General features: G+C 33.5%; 2 long non-coding RNA genes and 1 pseudogene across 2 annotated transcripts; 1 reads left to right on the forward strand and 2 right to left on the reverse strand.

The window, feature by feature from the left end:
- Window positions 1–322: 322 nt before the first annotated feature.
- LOC148606535 (uncharacterized) lies at window positions 323–14,778 on the reverse strand. The gene is made up of 4 exons (XR_015915426.1): window positions 14,629–14,778; window positions 4,918–5,019; window positions 1,111–1,162; window positions 323–503 (listed from the first exon to the last, which is right to left on the reverse strand). It is a non-coding gene; the product is annotated as an uncharacterized LOC148606535 (long non-coding RNA).
- Window positions 12,944–14,121, reverse strand: LOC148606536 (uncharacterized; annotated as a pseudogene).
- Window positions 14,779–17,291: 2,513 nt separating the features above from the next.
- Window positions 17,292–18,692, forward strand: LOC148606537 (uncharacterized). The gene is made up of 3 exons (XR_015915572.1): window positions 17,292–17,360; window positions 17,933–18,038; window positions 18,554–18,692. It is a non-coding gene; the product is annotated as an uncharacterized LOC148606537 (long non-coding RNA).
- The last annotated feature ends 2,535 nt before the right edge of the window (window positions 18,693–21,227 follow it).

Here is a 21,227-nt window from a genome sequence, read left to right on the forward strand (position 1 = left end):
AGCTACGGATTCCCCCATATACTCCTTACAGTTGAAAGACGGACTGTGGACCGCTGGTTACAAAGGCAAAAAAAAAGGAAACAGACAATCAACCAACAATCGAAATTTCTTCATCAAATATAAACGGAAATTAATTTAAAATCATGAGTCAATAAGTTTTTAACGTAAAAGAATAAAACTTAATTACTAAATGTTGCATATAAAAAACAACCAGGACATAATTATCATAGAGAGAGAGTAAAAAAATAATTAAGATCCATAGATCCATTTTGAATTCAAATCTGGCAGGAATAGTTAATGCATATAAAAAAAAAAGGTTTTATTCATTCTTGGGTTTTTATACTTCACAATATCAATCTGTGAAAAGATACAAACTAAAAGTCTGATTTACATCGTTATCTCCCTTAATTAATTTTTCAATAGATGAAATATATATTATTTCATGTTATACGCAACACAGTAACAAAACATCTCTTGTCTACCGGCATGAAGTGTTAGGAAACCTGTAAATTGAAGAAAAAAAACTACATAAAATTACAGTCTTTATTTTTATTATATTGTTCTTTTGTTAACTTGTATAAATTAAATACTTCATTACTACTTTAAATATGACTAGATATGACTTTAATGCAATATAATATGTGTTTGGTTTGTTCATTTGTTTTGAAGATCATTAATGAAATAATGTAAGTTTTTTTTTATTATTATTCACAGTATAACAGAGGGGTTTCTGAATTCATAATATCTGTATGGATCGGTATTACTGTACTGTGTAATATAAATTTTGTCGTTTTTAGTTTTGTTTATTTCGAACCACTTTCACAATTTGTCAAATCTTAGGAGTAAAACTGCTCATTTAAACGATAGGTACAAGGAGTGTTTTGTGTGTACGCAGACTATCTTTTTAATAAAATGATAGAAGCGTCTCACGTATTCAGAGACTATAAAAATATTATTTGGGTATTTTTTAAACGACGTTTAGCGGAAATTTCACATTCTGTGATGTTAAAAATAATAAAGTGAATCAGGATTCGAATCTAGAATATTTTATCTTTTGATACCTTTATTTAACTAATAGATAATGTATCATATATGCGTCTCAACACATACCATTCATTAATCCTGAGTAGACCTGCTAATGTTCATCCAGTTTCTGGGGATCCTGCGTAAAAAAATTGAAGGATTTATCACATAATCAACATGTATATGTGTAACGAACATGTTTCTCCTGTACCATGTCAGTAATATTGCATTTTTTTCAAACTTGATCGTTTTAACCCTTATATTACCATTTGTTATATGGACTTTGTACTTTCCTTTTTCATTTATTCTTTTTGTTTTTCATTTCATCATCATTTCATGTTACAGTGACTTTCCTACAACCATGACACTCTTTTGTTACCAATCTGCTGAACAATACAAAGGATTGAAAAAGCTTTTGGGACATTTAAACTGACCAGTTGCTATTGAAAGAGTTGATGAATACTCACCTATGAGTCTTTTCAAAGCAAGCTCCCAGTTATTTAAATCTGAAGCAGCTAATTGGCTATTCTATTTTTCATTGGTGAGGGGAGTTCAAATTTAATAAATTATATTTTGTTTTGTATTTTGTTGACAAGATTGAAAACCATGATTTAAGATAAAGTATTCATATTATCTCATCTACATTGTAAATATTATTATAAAAATGAGATGTCAATTAATATTTATTCCCTCTTTCAGTGGAAGAGTAATCAAGGGAACCAAGGTTATAGCGGTAATCAAAAGAATGTAATCCAAACACCAGGCATGGAAAACAGACATACACAACAAAGAACATAAAGTAACTAAAATCATACATACAAAGTAACAAAAGCAAATGAGCAACCCGGACTCCACTTAAAAAGTATGTGAAAAGAATGTGAAAGTGGAAAGTATGTGATTCATACTATAGTTAAGGAACAAGTGTTATACAAAATGCAAACAGTTTGAGATTCACGTGAATAACAATTTTTGAAATGGTGCTATGAGTTTATGCTATTCAATTTGGAGTATGAGTACGCTTAAAAGTGAATTAAGTGCTTTATTAATTGTGAAGGATTTGCATTGGAATTATGATGTTCCGGATTAACTGCACTAGTTTTCATAGTTTGGGATTATAAGTGCAATGATTTTCGATGAAATTTAAGATTTGGAATAAGTGTTATTTACATTGAAAGTTCTTTGGATTACGTGCAGTGCATTGTATTTGGAGCTTTGGATTTAAATACTGTTTTCCTTGAAACTTTTGTGGGTTATTTAAGTGCATTGATTTTCATTCAAATGTAATAGTTTGGAATTTAGTGCGTTTTTTAAAGTGTAGTTTGGGATCTAGTGCAATGGTTATTTTTAAATTAAAAATTTGGATTAATTGTTTTATTTTCATCGAAAGTACAGCTTGTGATTACGTGTAATAATATACATGTAACTGGAATTATATATAGAATATTTCATTGTAATTATTGTTCTGAATTAAATGCTATGATTTACAGCTCTTATTTGAGTGTTTATGTGAAAATTGATTTTATTGGAATTATACTTATTGCATGACGTGCATTAAATTTCAAAAAAACTATAAATACATTTCGTACATGTATATTTTAAATATAATGACAATATGTGCAAGAAATTTATAAGAATCCGAACTATTGTGTAACCGGTGAATTTTAGGCAAAATCACAAACACCAGTCGTCTAGGGTTCTATATATGTTTTATTAATGTAGCAAAAACATTGTCTACTATACATGACAAATATGTTGTCGTACCAGCAGACAAAGCCCAAAACAACATTGATGTCTGCAAAACGTTTTACATCCAATGTTTATCATCAGAAATAGACGTAGAAAATAATAGCAGTGATAAGACATATACTACTACCACTCTCTCCAAAGAGATTGTGGAAAACCATAAATCTGTGCTATCCTCTTTTGGTCTTTCTACCAAGGACGATGATTGTGATTTACCGTCTATGTACTGGATTCCTTAACTCCACAAGAATCCATACAAACAACGTTTCATAGCTGGATCTGCAAAATGTACCACCAAATCTCTTTCAAAACTTTTAACTTCTATACTCACAACTGTCAAAGAGGATCTGCAGTCCTACCACAACACTTGTTACTCCCGTAGTGGTATCAATTCAATGTGGATCCTGAAAAATTCGAAAGATCTTTTGGAGACAATCAGTTCAAGACTATTATCTGAATATAATAGCATTAAAACCAATGATTTTTCAACACCGTATACTTAACCAGTACTCAGTTAAATCCCGACTTAAAAACATTATACATTGTTGTCATTCCAAAACAGATGGTACACCTAGATACAAATATATAGTTCGTGGTAGAGATTCCTCATACTTTGTAAGAAATAATTCCCAATTATCTTCCAAATATACAGAGGAAGATGTTTACAAAATGCTGAAATTTTTAATCGACTACATATCTGTCCAGAGTGGTGGACGTTTTTTCAACAAACGGTCGACATTCCAATGGGAACAAATTGTGCTCCTTTACTTGCTGACCTATTCCTTTACTCTTATGAGGCTGACTTTATAGCTGATCTGATCAGAAAGACTATCGTTTGGCTAGATCTTTCAATCTCAGTTTGTATTGTCTTTAAACAATCCTAATTTCGGGGATTTGATACATCGCGTCTACCCAAAAGAACTTGAGATAAAGGATACTACAGACTCTGCGAAGTCAGCCTCATTTCTTGACCTACACTTAGAAATCGATGGTAAAGGAGAACAATTGACAAAACTTTACGACAAACGTGATGACTTTTCATTCAGAATTGTCAACTTTCCTTTCATCTGTGGCAATATTCCTTCGGCACCTGCGTATGGAGCGTTCATATCACAACTCATACGTTATGCCAGAGCTTGTCGAAACTAGAAGACTTTTTGTATCGCGCTGGAACTCTAACAAATAAGCTTCTGGAACATGGTTATGTTGCTTCAAGATTGAAGTCATCACTACAGAAGTTTTATGGTCGTCATCCTGAACTCGTGGATCGTTATGTTGTATCCATCTGCACAATGAAAATTGATTTATTCAATGGGTCATAGTTTTCCTTTCCTCGTTTGTCTACCCCGGACTTGAATTTTTATGAGCAATTCGGCTGGTGTTTCTAGAAAAGCAGAGGACGCTTACCTTACCGGTGCATCTGGTCCATGCTCCCAGTTTTTAGTGGAGTCCGAATTGCTCATTTACTTTTGTTACTTTGTATGTATGATTTTACTCTCACTTTCTTTTCTTTTTTGTATATGTCTGTTTTCCATGTCTGGTCTTTGTCCCTGGATTACATTCTTTTGATTACCGCTATAACCTTGGTTCCCTTGATTACTCTTCCACTAAAAGGGCACCTTGGTAGAATGAATTCCAGTTTTATGAAAGAGGGAATAAATATTAATTGACATCTCATTTTTATAACAATTGACTTAGGCAAAGGTAAAACTACCCTAAAAATACAATACACAATATTAAATCTAAAGGGAGATAACTCAGACTAGTTTTCAAGGTTATTCATGAATCCAATACAAATACCAAAAATTACTACACAAAATCATAGAAATATTACTTAAACTCATGGAAATCCTAAGGTTTTAAATATGGTTTCAAAATATGCAAATTATGCAGATTCCATTAAGACAAGCATCAATATCAGATTTTATAAACGAACAAGTATCAATAAATATTATTTCTAGTTATTGAGTCAATTTTCAGCATACTTATCTAACAAAAAATAGTAAATTAAAAATAATACAAACAAAGCAAACATTATAGCAAAAACATATTTGTATGCTGACATAAATTAGCAGACAATAAGCGGTATTAGTAAAAGCAGCAAAACAAAGCAAAAATATATTATTAACAGCACGAAGACACAAAACCTACCTTGCATGAGGTGCAAAGGTCATTGCCTGGTCCAATGAATGGTTTCTTCTGATCATTATCATCATCAACATCAAAATGTGGAAACAGTACATAGGTATAAATCTGAAGGAACAAATATTAGAAGCATAACCATATCCAGTACACAAAATTGCAGCTATTTTTAAAATACTGTCATTATTAAAAATATAGCTTATATTTACTTAAAACTGCATTCTGAAAAATATCATAATCATATTTCTGTCAATATACTCTCTTTACTTATAAAAATATTCTGTTTATAAATTATGCTAACTCATTTTTTTATCTTTACTGTTACTAAATTTATCATATTTATTATTTTACTATAAATATCTTTATTTTTACCTTTATTCTTATATTTTAAACTATTTTAATCTATTAATGTTTCAATAAATGTTTTATTTCAATTTTACAACTATCACACTGGGATCATTCTCATTTTCATCCATGAATCACACATTCACAGATTCATACCAAATTCACACTAAATATTATTATTAAATTGGATTATTAGTTCATAATTAGTGAGAAACTAACCTTAGATATCAAATAAATCAGTTCAGAAATTGACCAAAGGTAACAATAGATTCTAGATGTCAAAGATTCCTTCAGGTGGACAAAGTAAATAAGGTGTCCATTTTTTCTGACCAATTTTCTCTTCCTGCTGCAATGCTGAAAATAAATCAGATTTAGCTAAATCAGTTATACATTCCACCGTCTTCATCCAGTCAGTTCTGGTGTCACTGTGCACTGCAGCCTTGCTTGTATAGTACTCTCCAGATGTAAACCAAGCTGGTGGTCTGCGCTGTCTGTTTGATCGACGAACAGGAGCAGGGGTTTCTCTTTCAGACTCGTCATCAGATGACTCTTCCTTGTGAATCTGATCTTCATTTCCTTGCGCGCTTTCCGGTGAACCATCTTCATCAACAGTTGATAAAGAATTGGCGTCCCCATCTGGTTCATGTTGGTCTATTACAGCTTCCTCAGTATCCTGCTGTGGTTCTTCATCAATGTCCTCGACAGAAGTGTCTTCAACAATGGATTAATCGCTGTCTCCTCGTCCTTCCTCATTGATGTAGACAAATCCAGTCTCCTCATCAGATGATGTATCTGGCTCTGGTGGCACTGAATCTGTCTTGTCCTGTTCTGTCTCTTTGGGTTGCTGTTCCTTCTTTCTTTTGGCAGGAATAGGTTTTTTCTGTCTTGGTGTTGGTATAGGTGATGTCTTTCTGTCTGTTGCATATCTGATAGGAAGCAGAAGGTTTCGGTGCAGTGTTCTAATTCATCCTTCGCCATCTTTTCTCTGGACACTGGAATCTCAGTATTTGGCTGGCTGATTACTACGTAAGGTTTTTGCTCCAATTTATCAGCTAACTTATGTTTCCCATCGAATGCGACAATCTTCACCAGTACTCTATCCCCAGGAATGATGGTTCCACCTCTAATCTTTGTGTCATAGCCTTCCTTCTGTTTGGCTCTTGCTTTCTCTGCGGCTTCAGCTGCTAACTGGTATGGTTGGGTCAATCTGTCCTGTAGATCATTCATAGACTTGGTACTGAGCTGTTTTTCGTGTCTGTGGAGTCCAAAGGTTACATCTATTGGAAGTCTTTGGTTGCGTCCAAACATCAATAGGTAAGGTGTTTGTCCTTTGGACTCATGGCGAGTAGAGTTGTAGGCATGCACCAAGGGGGTCCTACATAAGCTTTCCAGTTGACTTTTTGGTTTGGTTCCAGTGAGCCTAGCATGTTCAACAAACTCCCGTTGAAGCGCTCACACATCCCGTTGCCCACTGGATGATAGCTGGTTGTCATGGACTTCCTCATTCCGGTGAGCTGACAAAGTTCCTTAATAACTTTCAAACTTAGCACCCTGATCGGAATGAATCCACAAAGGAATGACATAATGAATCACAAAGTTATTAAACAGGGCTTCCGCTGTTGTCTTGGCGAGTTGATTTCTGGTTGGAAAAGCTTGTGCATACCTGGTAAAGTGGTCGGTGATGATCAGGATGTGCTGGTAACCTCCTTTGGACTTCTCAAGGGTGAGGTAATCCATACAAACTAATTCCAGTGATGAGGAAGTGGCTATTGGTATCAATGGTGTTCGTTGGTTCGTTGGCGTCTTGCGTCTCAAACATCTTCCACAATGCTCAATCCAGTCTTCTGTGTCTTTATACATCCCTGGCCAGTAGAACCTGTCTCGAAGTAAAGATAGTGTTCCGTCTTTTCCAGGATACCCTATATCATTGTGGAGAACTTGGAGTACTGTTGCGGTATGAGCAGCTGGCAGCACAAGTTGTCTTTTGAGTTTCTCGTTGACTGTAACTTCCCTGTAGAGTATACCATCAATTACTCTCAGCTTGTTGTAATGCCTGATGAGGGGATTAATACTACTTTCTTCTTTTGGTGGCTTCTTATGTTGATGGAATCTATGCACATCTTCAGTACTGGGTCTTGTGCCTGAACCGCCTTCCAATCAATCATGTCAAAAATGTCTGTTCCCTCTGGTTCACTGTCTAAATCTGTCTGAACAACTTCTGATGACACGACTAAACTTTCCACATAGGTCTTCGAAAGTACTGAATGGCATATGACTTGGACTGATTCGCTGTCGTCAGATTCTGTCGGTTGGTATGCGACTCAGAGTATCCGCATCAGCATTGGTTCTTCTGGGGCGGTACTTGATGTCAAAAGTAAAAGCGGCTTAAGCGGCCAACCATCTGTGCCCTGTGGCGTCTAACTTCACTATCGTCAATACAGGTGACATGGTTGTTGTCGGTTAGTACAGTGAACTTCCGGCCATAGAGGTAGTCCTTGATCTTGTCCGCTACTGCCCATTTCAACGCAATAAATTATCTTTTGTGTGGTGGATAGTTGTTCTCAACTCTATTCAATCCACGGCTACCTAACTTATGACCCTCTTCTGACCATTCTGATTCTGGTACAGCACTGCTCCTAAAACATCACCTGACACATCTGTGTGTAACTCAAAGGGTAAGGAGTAGTCTGCATAGCCAAGTATTGGTGCTTTTTTTTTTCAATAGCCTGGATTTTACAATCCTCCTAACAACCACCACCAGACTAAGGTGTTGGGAGGTTATATTGTTATATTACTACATATAGCTATTACAGACAATTTTTTGTAACAAACTTGCAGAAATAAGACTAATGATAACCCTAATAAAAAATACAAGCACTCCCTATTATTCCCTATACACACACCCTTACACACGCACATACTCACTCACTGGCTTTCACTTGTACATGTATATACTCAAAAATAATAACATTTTATTGAATAAAAAAGCATTTGACTGTCCATACAATTTAAATGATTCATTTAAAATAGAAAAGGAATGTCATTCTTGAAATATACTTTGTAATGGAGCCCAGAATTTTTCATATTTTCTAGTAATGTTGTTCTTATTTGCAACCAATAGTTCGAAAGGCTGATACTGCCTAATCTTTGACTTGAAACCAATAAATGTTGGAATAGTCTCCTTCAACTTACACTTGTATAAGACATGTTTTGCTATAATAAAAATAAGATTGAAAAACATTTTTTTCTCTGTAAATCCTAGTAAAATTTGTTCTTTACTAAAAGTAAAGTTATCATCACAATTTCTAATGTTTTGTTGTAAAGTTAACCAAAAGTTATAAGTGATATTACAGTCATAAAAAGATGCTCTAATGCCACAGAAAGAACATAAATTTGTGGCTTTAAGTTAAATTTTATATAAAAAAAATTGTTGGCAGTATCCTATGTAACAGTTTGATCTGGAAAATCTTGAGATATGAATCTTGACAACATTTTTTTAGAATAATAAAATATTTTGACAACTCTAACAGATCTTTCTCCAGGACATTCTCCCATCTTATAAATTTTTCATGTGGTTTGACAAATATTTGATTCACAAGGTCTCTATATATAAATTTCAGCTTTTAGTTTTCTGAAAGTTTGTCTATAAGTGGATCTGTGAGTGTAAAATTAGCTAAATTAATATTCCGACAATGCTCCTTCACATAGTCTTTTATAAATCTGGGAATGTTTGATAGAAGTCTGAAGTATGTCAAAAAATTTATCTTTTGTCTAAGTTGTGGAAATGAAAAGAATGTCCTGTTGTCAAAAATCTACAATATCTTTAAGATACTCAATACCACTTTCTTTCCAAACTAAATAGTCATTAAAATTTGTCACTGGTACATAGTTCAAAATATCCAAAGACATGATTTCTTTAATACATAATTTTACAATAGGTTTTGCCTTAGATAGACTGCAAAGTATGTCCTTCCAAAATTGATTTTTTACGATATTTGACACCTCTTTCAATTTATCTTTGTCAAAATGGAAGACTCTGTCACCCCCATATTTTTTCAGCTCTAATAATAAAAGTGATTGCCAATTCCCATCAGGATTGGTCAGATAACGCTTAATCCATGATAATTTTGGATAGTGAGTAAAAGAATCCAAATGAATCATGCTTAGCCCGCCTTCTGAAATATCACCAATAAGAGTGTTGCGTTTTAATCTGTCTGTCTTCCCATTCCATATGAAATGATAAAACATTGTGTTTAGGTTATTTAACTGAGATTGGACTAAGTTAGGTAGTGAAGTCAACAAATGTATCAGTTTTGGCAATGCCAGAGTCTTTATTACAGTAATCTTGCTTAGTAAAGTTAATTTCCAGTGTTGCCAGCTTTTGAATATGGCTGAGACCTCTTTTATTTTTTTTTTTAGAAAAATTAATATCAACTTTACTATTGATATCCAAAGAAAAATAAATACCCAGAAGTCTGAAGTTTGTATGTGAGCAGAGAAGATTATAGTCTGGACAAAGTATATGGTCAGAATATTTTTGTTCCCAATCCAAACTGCTTAGTTTTTAAGGAATTCATTTTTAACCCAGATATGGATAAAAACTTATTAAAACAGTGAAGGGTTTCCTCTAATGATTGCTCGCTACCATCTAATGTAAGAAAAGTGTCATCAGCATACTGACTCAAAAGCATATCTTTTTCATTAACAGAGATTCCATGAATATTAGGGTTTGACTTCAGTTTTAACGATAACAATTCCACTCCAATGATAAATAAATAAGGGGAAAGAGGATCACCTTGTCTATAACCACTCTCAAGAGTGAAGAAATCGGATAAGTGTCCATTATTAATCAATCACACAACTCTTCGCGTTTACAGAGAAAGTCTTGAACCATCTGCAAATCGATGGACCAAAATTAAAGCTATAAAGAGCCTTTTTTAAAAAATCCCAATTAATTGAATCAAAAGCTTTTTCAAAGTCTACCAGAAGTAGTAGACCAGACTTATTATTTGACTCAAGATAGTGCATCAAGTCGTACAATAGCCTAGTATTCTCCCCAATAAATCTACCCTTCATAAATCCCTTTCGTGTGTCACTGATAATAAAAGGCAACACAGATTTCAGTCTGTATGCTATAACTGCTGAAGCTATCTTGATGTCTCTGTTTAAGGGACTAATGGGTCTCCAATTGCCAATAAATCTTCTATCTTTGCCCTCTTTTGGTATGCAGGTAATAATACTCTGGTATTGAAATTCCGACAATCTCCCACTCTCATACCCATAAAATAAAGACCGATAAACAAATGGTCCGAGATCATTCCAGAAAAACTTGTAAAAATCAACAGTGAACCCATCAGATTCCGGACTTTTACCATTCTCCATAGATTTCAATGGTTTGCTACATTCGTCATATGTTAAATTCCCCTCACAGTGGTCATGTTGCTCCTGTGTGAGCTTAACGTCATGTCTATAAAATGACTCATCAGAGCAGTCTATATCTCTATGAGAATACAGATTCTTATAAAATATTGTTGTTCCCGTAGAATCACAGACTGATCAGATATGTGACTACCTTGGTTATCTATCATTTCAGCCATTGTTTTCTTAACAAAATTTCTCTTTTCCAGCTTACAGAAATACTGGGTACACTTCTCCCCATTTTCATGCCACTTTACCCGGGATCTCAGAAGTAGACCCTCAATCTTCTGTTCCCTTCTAGTCTCTAACTCATTTTTTTTTCAAGGACAGAGATGTTTGAAAAGCTTCACTAGGAGAAGAATTCATAATATTTTCCAAATTCTGAATATCAGTCTCAAGTTCCTGAGTAAAATCCGTTTCTTCCCTAGATTTAGCTATGCTATGTGTAATAGACACTGATCTGATCTTCATCTTCAGTAGTTCTAGAAAAAATTGACCATTACATGTAAATTTTACATGAAAAGGATCATCTATATTACCTGACTGATGAAACTCACAGACAGTGTCATTAATACATGTTTTAACTTTTTGTATATACTCAGTGTCTCTCAACAACTGTGAGTTAAACTTCCAAAAGCCCTTCCCCCTCTTTTCAGGACTAGCTGAAAAAGTGAAAACAATGGCAGAATGATTAGTTTTATACCCTGGTAATATTTTTGTGTATTTCATAAGTGAGAAAAGGTCTTCACTCACTAAGAAATAATCAAGCCTACTGTGTTTGATAGGTGTAGTCTGACGCCAAGTATATCTTCTATCATCAGGATGACAAGTTCGCCACGGATCAAAAATTTCGAAGGATTCAACAATTACTTCTTCCTTTTTTTTCCGAGAATTTGCTTTTCTATTATTTAAAATATTAAATGTATCCAAGTGAAAGTCCTGAACTACATTCCAATCACCACATAACAAAATACTGGTGTTTGAAAAAGAAGAAATTTTTTTAATAAGTTGCAAAAAACTGATGGTTCATCTGTGTTACTGCCATAAATACAAACAAAGGTAAGCCGCTGATCAAATAAAGATAAATCAAGGTACAATGAACCTACCATTAGAGTCAATATTTGAATCATGAACAGTAAAATCTAAACCCTGCTTGAACATAATACAAACACCAGCGCTTTTATTACTGCAGTGACTGAAGATGCATTTGTTTCCTCATTCATTTTTCCAACGTTTTTGCACATCTTCATTACTATGAGTTTCTTGAAGACAAATTATTGAAGCGCCCTTCGCCTTTGCCCAACTAAAAATGTCTAATCTTTTTTTTGTATTTGATAGTCCCCGAACATTCATGGATAAAACTGTTTAATTATTATCAACACTCATTATCTAATATCAAAAACAAATGAAATATGAAATAGGACAGTCAAACAATAGTAATTGAGTACATAACTTAGTAAATCATTCACGATAACATACATCTCACACAAACATAGAAGACGCTTGTTACAATACATAATACACATCAGCTATGTACAGTCTGGCTTCCTATAAAATATGTTTAATCCTGAAGAAAGAAAATGAAAACATAGTACAGATAAAAAAAAATATGAAAAACAGCAAATCTGAAAAGATTCAAACAATTGGTTTAAATCTGGAATAATAAAGTTTTCAACATAGCTGAATTAAGAATAAATAAGTGAACAGTCCTAAAAGAAAAGAATTGTTCTACTTCAAAGTTATTATGAGTTGTCCCCCTTTGGATGTTTTACTTGGTTTCACTTAACTACATATACACTGGATTGATAGGGTTGAGTTATCACTACGACAGAGGTCTCGGACATGTGCAGTGATATATCAACTCTAGCAACAATCCAGCGTGATTATGAAAAAAAAATCTGAAAAGATGACTACCAAAAATTACTAGTGAACAATAATTTTGATCATTTCTGAAATAAGACTGAATTATCCCACTTTACTCAATCAGAAATCAAGCATAAAGTTATTCAATGGATTTTCCTTGTCTGATTTCTATTTTTTTTCTCAAATAAAGAATACAAAAGAATGATCACAACTCTATAGATAGAAAAGCAAAATAGTCACAACAAACGTTGTAGTAAATGTCTGACCCAGATCTCTGACCAAAACATTACCTCAGGATATAAGGATTATTTAAATCCTTCTAATATACAAAAAAAAACAAGACAATAATTAAATAATACAAACATTTCAATCAATACTTTAACTATGTACATAAAGATAATTTTGAAATTTATTTTGCCAGTTTTGCCAGTTTCTTTTGAATTTTTTCATCAATGTTATCAAATAAATCAAATTTGATTCCCTGTTTGCTGTCCTTTAACTTGCCTTACACGCTACAGTTGTAAAACCAGGCACTGTCTAGTTGGTCCTTTTGGCTTAGTCTGGTCAGTAGTCCAAGGTTTCTCTGAGTGATGTCGTTATGAAATTTGACATAGTTTGTGAGTCCCTTTTTGCTTCTCATCACTTTTATCTTAGTCTCAGTGTTACGCATCATTACCATAATGGGTCGAACAGCACCCTCTTTCCCCGGGATACGGTGGATAGCGATAACATCAGAGGCGTCAACATCAACTTTTAGGTCATGTTTGACTATTTTAACAAAGCCAGATCTTAAATCTTCATTATTTTTTTTTTCAGGATAATTGACCATGCGTATGTTGTGTTTTCTAGAATACTGTTCATTGTAGTTTCCCAGTTTTAGTGCATCAATGGATCTTAAATTGCACTCTGTAACAACATCCTGTAGTTCCTCCAATTTTTTTGTCCTTATCACGTAGCTTTTCCTTTAGATTGTCATTTTCAAAAATTAAAGCATCTACTTGATGTTGCCTTTCTTCTTCACAAGAACCACCTTAGATGGAGAATGTGATGGTCTACTAATTCCGGAGTCCAAAAGTTGACGTATTTGTGATCTAACTTCCTCATACATTGATGGCGGTATCGTTGTTTGAATGGTTTGTCCTCCTTCTGTGCTGTACTTTATCTGGTTGGCCTACATCATGGTCACCACTATTGGGGTTCCAAACTATTAACTAATGCAAGTCTATTCTGGTTTTTGGTAAGCTCCTTTTCCCTCAAGGTGATACATCGAAAGGTGAGATACCACGGTGTCTTTAAGTTGGCTTTCTGTAAATATCTCCCTCAATGTTGATTCTGTAGATCAAAAAGCATAGAGTCCATTATGTTGGTTCCTATTAACAGTGGTACATGTTGGCTATAGTTACTCTCTGGTGTTATCAGTAAATCATGTGTCCCGTAGTTGTTGATTCCAGGTGTTGAAATATTGGCTTCGATGTCAAATCCAGTAGGTAAGGTCAGCGGGTTCATCTTCGGTTTAACAATTGGTTCTGGTAATTGAGGCTCAAGTTTAACTTCAAGTTCTTCTTCTGATGCCAAATAATCTTTCATCCACTTGTTTAGCTCCTGTGGGTTGTCTGCCTTTAGATTAATCTTAATGGCCTTAACAAGGTCTCAAATTCTTCAGGTGTTTCTTCTGGAACTGTTGGTAGGCCAGTGGTATCTTTTTTTAGTCCTGTTGCCATGGTGATGTTTAATGAAGGTGATCAAATCCAGTAATAAACTAAAGGTCAACTACGTATATGCAAATTATCACAACAAATTACAGAATAGTCTCAAAGTGAAACAGAATCTGCAAAAAGGGACAAACAATGTTCAATCTTACCAAATAGAAACAAATTTGTGATTAATCACACAAGAATTATCTTACCTTATAAGTATATGGGCTAGTATTGTTAAACTAAGTCTATCTAATCTATATCTGTGTCAAGTCTAAGCTTGCTTCATCACCAATGCAAAGATTGTCAATGAATATGTGTATAATATCAAAGTAGAAAAATGTAAATCAAAATGTATAAAAATTCAACTCAATGTACAATTGTCACAAAGTGCACCTACCTTTACTCTGAAAGATATATGCTAAGCTTTTATGTAAGCAATCTCTTGTCTGTAAGTCTTTACACAAAAACTCGATAACGGTACTAAGCTCGTACGTAAACTACCTCGAAACGGTGTACAAAACTGTCGACAATGAAACGACTACTAAAGTACAAGAGTAAACTTTTACCAAATATTTAGTATCAACAAATCTATATTACATAATGATAAGGTTCACTATCAGCAAATGTATGCTTTATATGCAATAAGCTCTCTAGTAAACTAAATCACAAAGGTCCTAGTAACCAAAAGAATGCAAAAAAAGTATCTAGAAAAATAGAGTATCAACTACAGGTACCTAGAAATCCAATAAGTCAGCTAAGTGGACAATGAAGACATTCAACGTACAAGAAAAGTACACGAAGTCGACAAACTGGCGGGCTTTGAATCGACGAAGTCCGAAAACGGCTAAGAGTTAGTATAAGATTCGGTATAGGGAGTTACATGCACGAATACTATCGCAAACTCGCTATGTACTCACGTCTCGGATGTATTAAAGTATACGCTATGTAATATTTAAATCAAAAACTTTTATCAAAATTTATTCAAAGTTTATCTGAGATTTAGTTATTGAAAATTAAATATAAATTTAAATTATTTATAAATCAATGAATATTTACATTCAAGAATATTTAAGCTGTTTTATAGCTGCTGTGTATATTTGGTACACGTACATTTCAAACACAAAATTGACAAAGTACAGCACAGGACACAATATTGACATTGTACAATACTATACTGACATAAAACATACAGATATGACAAAACAAGACATATAATCTATATGAATGACAATACGAGATATATGGCTGGTAATGTTACATATAAATGATAATCTAAGTCTAAATCAAGTAAGTATGACTATATGCTTCAAGCAGTTACTGGTGAGACCTAAATAGTCTAACTGTAATGTGACAACTGTATGTTTACATGTTTGGGTGTGTCTTGTTTACCTCAGGTTGACCTTGACTTTGACAAATAGGGGGTCGGGTCAAGTATCTCAAAAATTTACAAAGTCTGACTGGTATGGCTTATAAGTCAGTTTAAAGTATTTTTTTTCTATATAAAGCTACCTTTTGTATAACACTATACTATGTAAACAAACTTCGACTTAAGTGTAAGTCTACTCTATCGATGTACACTAGTGTAAACGAAGCAAAATGCAAAATCGAAAAATGGATTTAATTTTCGTACAATGTTTTCAAAGTTTTCAGTCACTAAATAAATACATTTTCGATTGTTGTACAACGTGCGTAAAATATAATCAATACTAAACAAAATGAAGCTTGAACTGTGTACACAAATGTCTCACAAACCTACAAATTCACTGCTAAAGTTCAGTATGTAAATCAACGTTGTTTTCGCTGGGTACAGCCCATAGAAATTGGAGTTCGGGATTCTCGGACTTTTACATGACTTTTGAACTAAAGTCAGACTTCCAAACAGTATTTTGTAGAAAACAATGCCGTCAGATTGGGGGGTCGTCTAAATTTGAGTTTCGTGTCTATCATATGGATGTTTATTCAAACAAAAAGTAAGTACCACATTCAGTTAAATACTAATGAATTTAAAAATCGTAGTTTGAGACCATACAAACCCTTCTTTTAAAAACACCAAACTATTTAAAATTATCTCCATTGTGTTTTTTATCAGCAGCTTGCTTATGAACTTCGGCATATTTGTCGCTAAAATAATGTTTTATTTGAGGTTTGTTTTTTCATTTCGAACATGAAAGTTTGTTATTATTTCAATTGTTTGCTATATTTTTTGTTTTAATATTTTTATATGTCAAAATGTTGATTAGCAAAACGAACGAACATTAATGATATGCATTCATTATTGTTTACAGTGCCGCCATGATGAAAATACAAATACAAATATTTTATTTAGCTCGAACACAGTTACAATAATGAAGAATTTTGATGAATAACTTAAGTGTTTGTCATATACCATGTGTTTGTTAATTAAAATTTGTCTAAATCATTTACCATAGTCTAAGTAAATTAGTGCAGTTCAAATTACAGGAGATATGGTACACAAAAAATTTAAGCCTTATACATGTACTGTATACATGTTCCACAGTCCATGCAAACATTTTTATAAAGACATGAGGAGTGGTCGTTTAGTCAATGACTGTTGATTTTCATTTACATAAAACAGTCTATGATACAAACTTGTTGAACATGATGAGTTGTACAGTTACTTGATTATAGAGTACCACAAACAAAACCTTACAAGAATCTGTTATTTGTGTATACAGTACCCCATATTTCATTTTTGAGAACAAAAATAAATTCATGTTCAAGGTCAAGGAAACTCCAATGAAACAAGTATTGCTGAATAGTTGACCAAGAGCGATCAAACACAATATTTAATATGTACCATGGCATTGTCACGGGAAGGTCCATTTAGCTTTCCGTATTTTTGGTTTTATTTAATTAAAACTATTGATTTTGATAAAATATGATATACATTTTATCCACGTTATTTCATTCATTAATCATTCATTACATCATCAGTTCATATTAACTGACGAACCAAATTTAAAAGTCAAACGAACCTTAATTTGAATGCACTCTTGCATGAAAAATATCACCTGTTTACTAACTGCCTGTCACACCTGTAGTCATTACATTGTATAGGCATACGTGGAACAGAGTAGACTGTTTTGCAACAGTTCCCCGTATTTTCAGGTTAGTCAATTATAAATATAATAAATGTTCGGAATTATTTAATAGTTCAATACGAGAAATATTAAACTCGCTATTGTACTTTTATATTACAAAGTTGATTAATTGTATTTTCAGAATAAAAAAATATACAGGACAACATTTTTCTTAATGCCACAAAATACCCGGCGACAGTATTATACATGCAAAAGTCATATGAGAACATTTCATACATAACTTGAGGTAAACTACATGAAATATATGATTTGAAAATTAATCTAAACATTAACATATACATTTGTATGACCTTATATAATACACAATCTTCAATTTTTTTAAGAAGTTTATCATGCTATTTTTTTTTACTTTGTTAATAGATTCATAAATACAAGTTGTTGACTTACATTGTATATCTGTAACTAAGGATAAGGAAGTAATTTTGTCAGTCATCAGATTTCTTTTGCACAGTATGTTGTCCTGAACATGTACAATTATACCATAGTCAAGACACATGTGACAGTATGATAAAAGTCTATCCATGTTGATTTTCAGTATCTCTTTTCATATTAAAGGAAACATGTTTTGATATTTTCCAGAAAATTTTGGATGCAGTCATCATGTTCACCTACCATTGATACAAGTTACCAGACAAGTCATATATAACAGGAAGCTCTGTTCAAATGAAGTATGAAAATAGATTGTGTAGGTATTTGAGGTTCTGTATACAATATTCTTTTACCTTATTTATTGGGAAAAATTTAATATTGGTTTGTGCTATTCCAAAGGTAGGAACCACCTCTTTTGTTGGGAAATGTTGGAAGTAATGTGCAAAATTTTAGCAAAAATGAGGAATTTAATAGTTTGGACCTCCCCCCCCTCTCTTTTCAAAGTCTTTTGATTGTTTACTATAAACCCTCATTAGACAGTTTATTTTAGAAATGTATTTGTATTATTTGTACATGTGTAATGTAGATACATCCCATTAGTGCTTATCGCTTAAAATGTAGCACTACAGTTCCCATGACACTTAAATGAAGGTTGTAACATAGACGTAATATTTTGACATAATGGGATGTTTTGTTTGAAAAAAACACCCAACGAGCCATATAATGTAGGGTTTACTTAAATAGAGGTCTACTTCAAATCAGGAATCATGAATCACAATAACTTTGAATATGAGTATTGTGTATATTTATTACTGATTTTTTTTCTTCCAGGTCATCCATGGAATATATATGACTGACAAGAATTCATACATGTAGAATTTATATGATCTTCAATGCTGTTCAAATCTCTGCTTACACTGTAATGAAAGCTGATATGAAGCTGAATTTTGAAAATAAATATTAGCAAAATCATATTTCTTATGCAAATGTACAAGGTGTAAATGTGTTGTGCTTCAAAAGTAAAAGTCACTTTCATACATGTATATAATAACAGCCATGTATACTTCTCGACAGTACCATCCATGAATACAACCTTGAATCCCTTGCACTGCAAGCTGTCACTCTATCAACTGACCTAAAAAAATACTTCATTGTTTTCTGTAGATTATGGTCTTTTGTGAATAGTTTTACATTTGTTTTGGGGCCTTTTTATAGATTTCATAATGGTATGGGGTTTACCCATTATTGATGACCATGTGGTGATTTCACTTAATCGTTACTTGCCTGGTATTTGTTGAATGACAATCTCATTGGCAAACATAAATGGTACATGTATTTAAGTTTTCTACTTATGACTAGTGAGTGCTAAATCTTTCACTGCTTCTCAAACAAGTAATTTTATGTAACTACTATTTGGCTAATTCATTATAACGTGTTTTTTAGTGGTATGACATGCCAACCAGCAACTGTTGATTCTGTTAGATAGCACTATGAAACCGCCTCAAAATGTCATAATAGTAGAGTAGTATAAAGCAGGATCATTTCATACAGTAAAACATTCTTGTCCTGAAATTCAAGAAATAATTGCAATAGGCATTGAAACCATAACCAACGAATGAAAAGAAAAACAAGTTCCACCGGTAAATAAAATAAAATATAAACATTCACAGACATTAAAAATTTTGAAAAAGAAGGATTTATTGTTGAAAGTTGAGCTAATCATAATCATGCCATGTACTTGTACCTATAATTTACCCTGAGTAGATCTGAGTATAAACTCTACAGACTGGTTAATTGTGATTTTTTTTTCACAAGTTAAGAGAGATGTTGAGGTGAGGATAATCATACCATAAACTCATGATGCAACCGTTTAATAGGACATTTTATCAAATGATAATGGTTAGTCAACTGTGCTGGTAATACCTGTTCATTGATCAGAAGGGGTTGGCACCCACATCAGAAAGTTAGTCATTTTCATGTGTGAAATTGACAAAACATGGTAAATAATGTCTCAGCATCACCATCATACTGGCTTGCACCCCTCCTTTTCAAAGTGGAGCCGTCCCTGTTCACTAACCTTTAACACTTTCCTCATATTTTGCTTTAACCGTTTAACATGAAACAAGTTGCCCGTTTTGAAACTATTGTAATATTCTCCATAAAAGCAATAAAGAAATATATAAAAAAGCAATACAATGATTAGGTAGCAAACCTTGTTGTGCTCCAGCAATGATACAGCTTGTCTGGCAAGCTATTTTCTGACTTGGTGCCATCATGGGGTATGGAGGAACGGAATTCCAACCTCTTACATTGTAGGAGTAACAGGGATGGATCCAAGATTTTAGATAGGAGCGCACAATGAAAATTTTGCTGAGCCGAGCGAGGCTACAAACATTTTGAGATTAAATTTTTGAAATATTCTAGAGTGGGTGCAATATAGATATCTTTTGTTGTGGTAAAATTAGCGAGAAATTTAAAGTTTCAACTTAAAATCGCCTAAATCTACCCCTGACAACCCATGCTTTGCAAATTTTAGAGGGGGCGCACGCCCGCCACGCTCCCCCCTAAATACGCCTCAGAGTAACCACACTGATTTCTATGAGTGGGGGTCTGAGCTAGGATAACATTTGAAATAGAAAGGCAGGACAATGATAAATGATTTTATATAAATACAAAGATGATATTTTCTTATCCCCCCTTAAAGACATTTTTTTAAATGTGATACACCCTCTATTAATCATGCGTATGGAGTTTTCATATAACAACTCCCATGTTATGCCAGAGCTTGCCGAAACTACGTAGACTTTTTGTATCGCACTAGAATTCTAGTTCTAGAATTCTAGAAACACTATAACAAATAAACTTCTGGAAAAAGGTTATGTTGCTACAAGATTGAAGTCATCACTACAGAAGTATTATGTTATGGTCGTCATCATGAAATCGTGGATCGCTACGGTGAATCCATCCGCGCAATGAAAATTGATTTTTTCAACGTGTCATAGTTTTAATTTCCTGTTTCGTCTACCCGGACTTGACTTTTTATGAGCAACTAGACGGGTGTTTCTAGAAAAGCAGAGGACGCTTACCCTACCGGCGCACCGGTCCATGCACCAATTTTTTAGTGGAGTCATAGTTGCTTTTGCTTTTGTTACTTCATGTTCTTTGTATGTCTGTTTTGCATGTCTGGTCTTTGTCCCTGGATAAAATTCTTCTTATTACCGTTATAATCTTGATTACCCTTTGAAGCAGAAGCAGTTAAGATGTTAAAGAATTCTTACAATAAAAAAATCAAGTCTTCAATTCCAAAACTTGATACTTTGGTAAAGTCTGATCAAAATCAAGCAGAATCAGACACAGCTCTTTAGATTCAAGATATTGATAAGGAAATTGAATCGTCAGCAGATAAGTAGCACCAATTTGATTTGATAACTGTAAATGTTTCGGTCCGGATGGTTATATTGATGTGTGAACTTGATTTTACCATAGATCATGCATGTGACAATGA

Source organism: Perna viridis, chromosome 9 (assembly GCF_037379345.1).
Source record: "Perna viridis isolate PV_CMFRI_1.1 ecotype Kerala chromosome 9, ASM3737934v1, whole genome shotgun sequence".
Taxonomy (NCBI): Eukaryota; Metazoa; Mollusca; class Bivalvia; order Mytilida; family Mytilidae; genus Perna; species Perna viridis.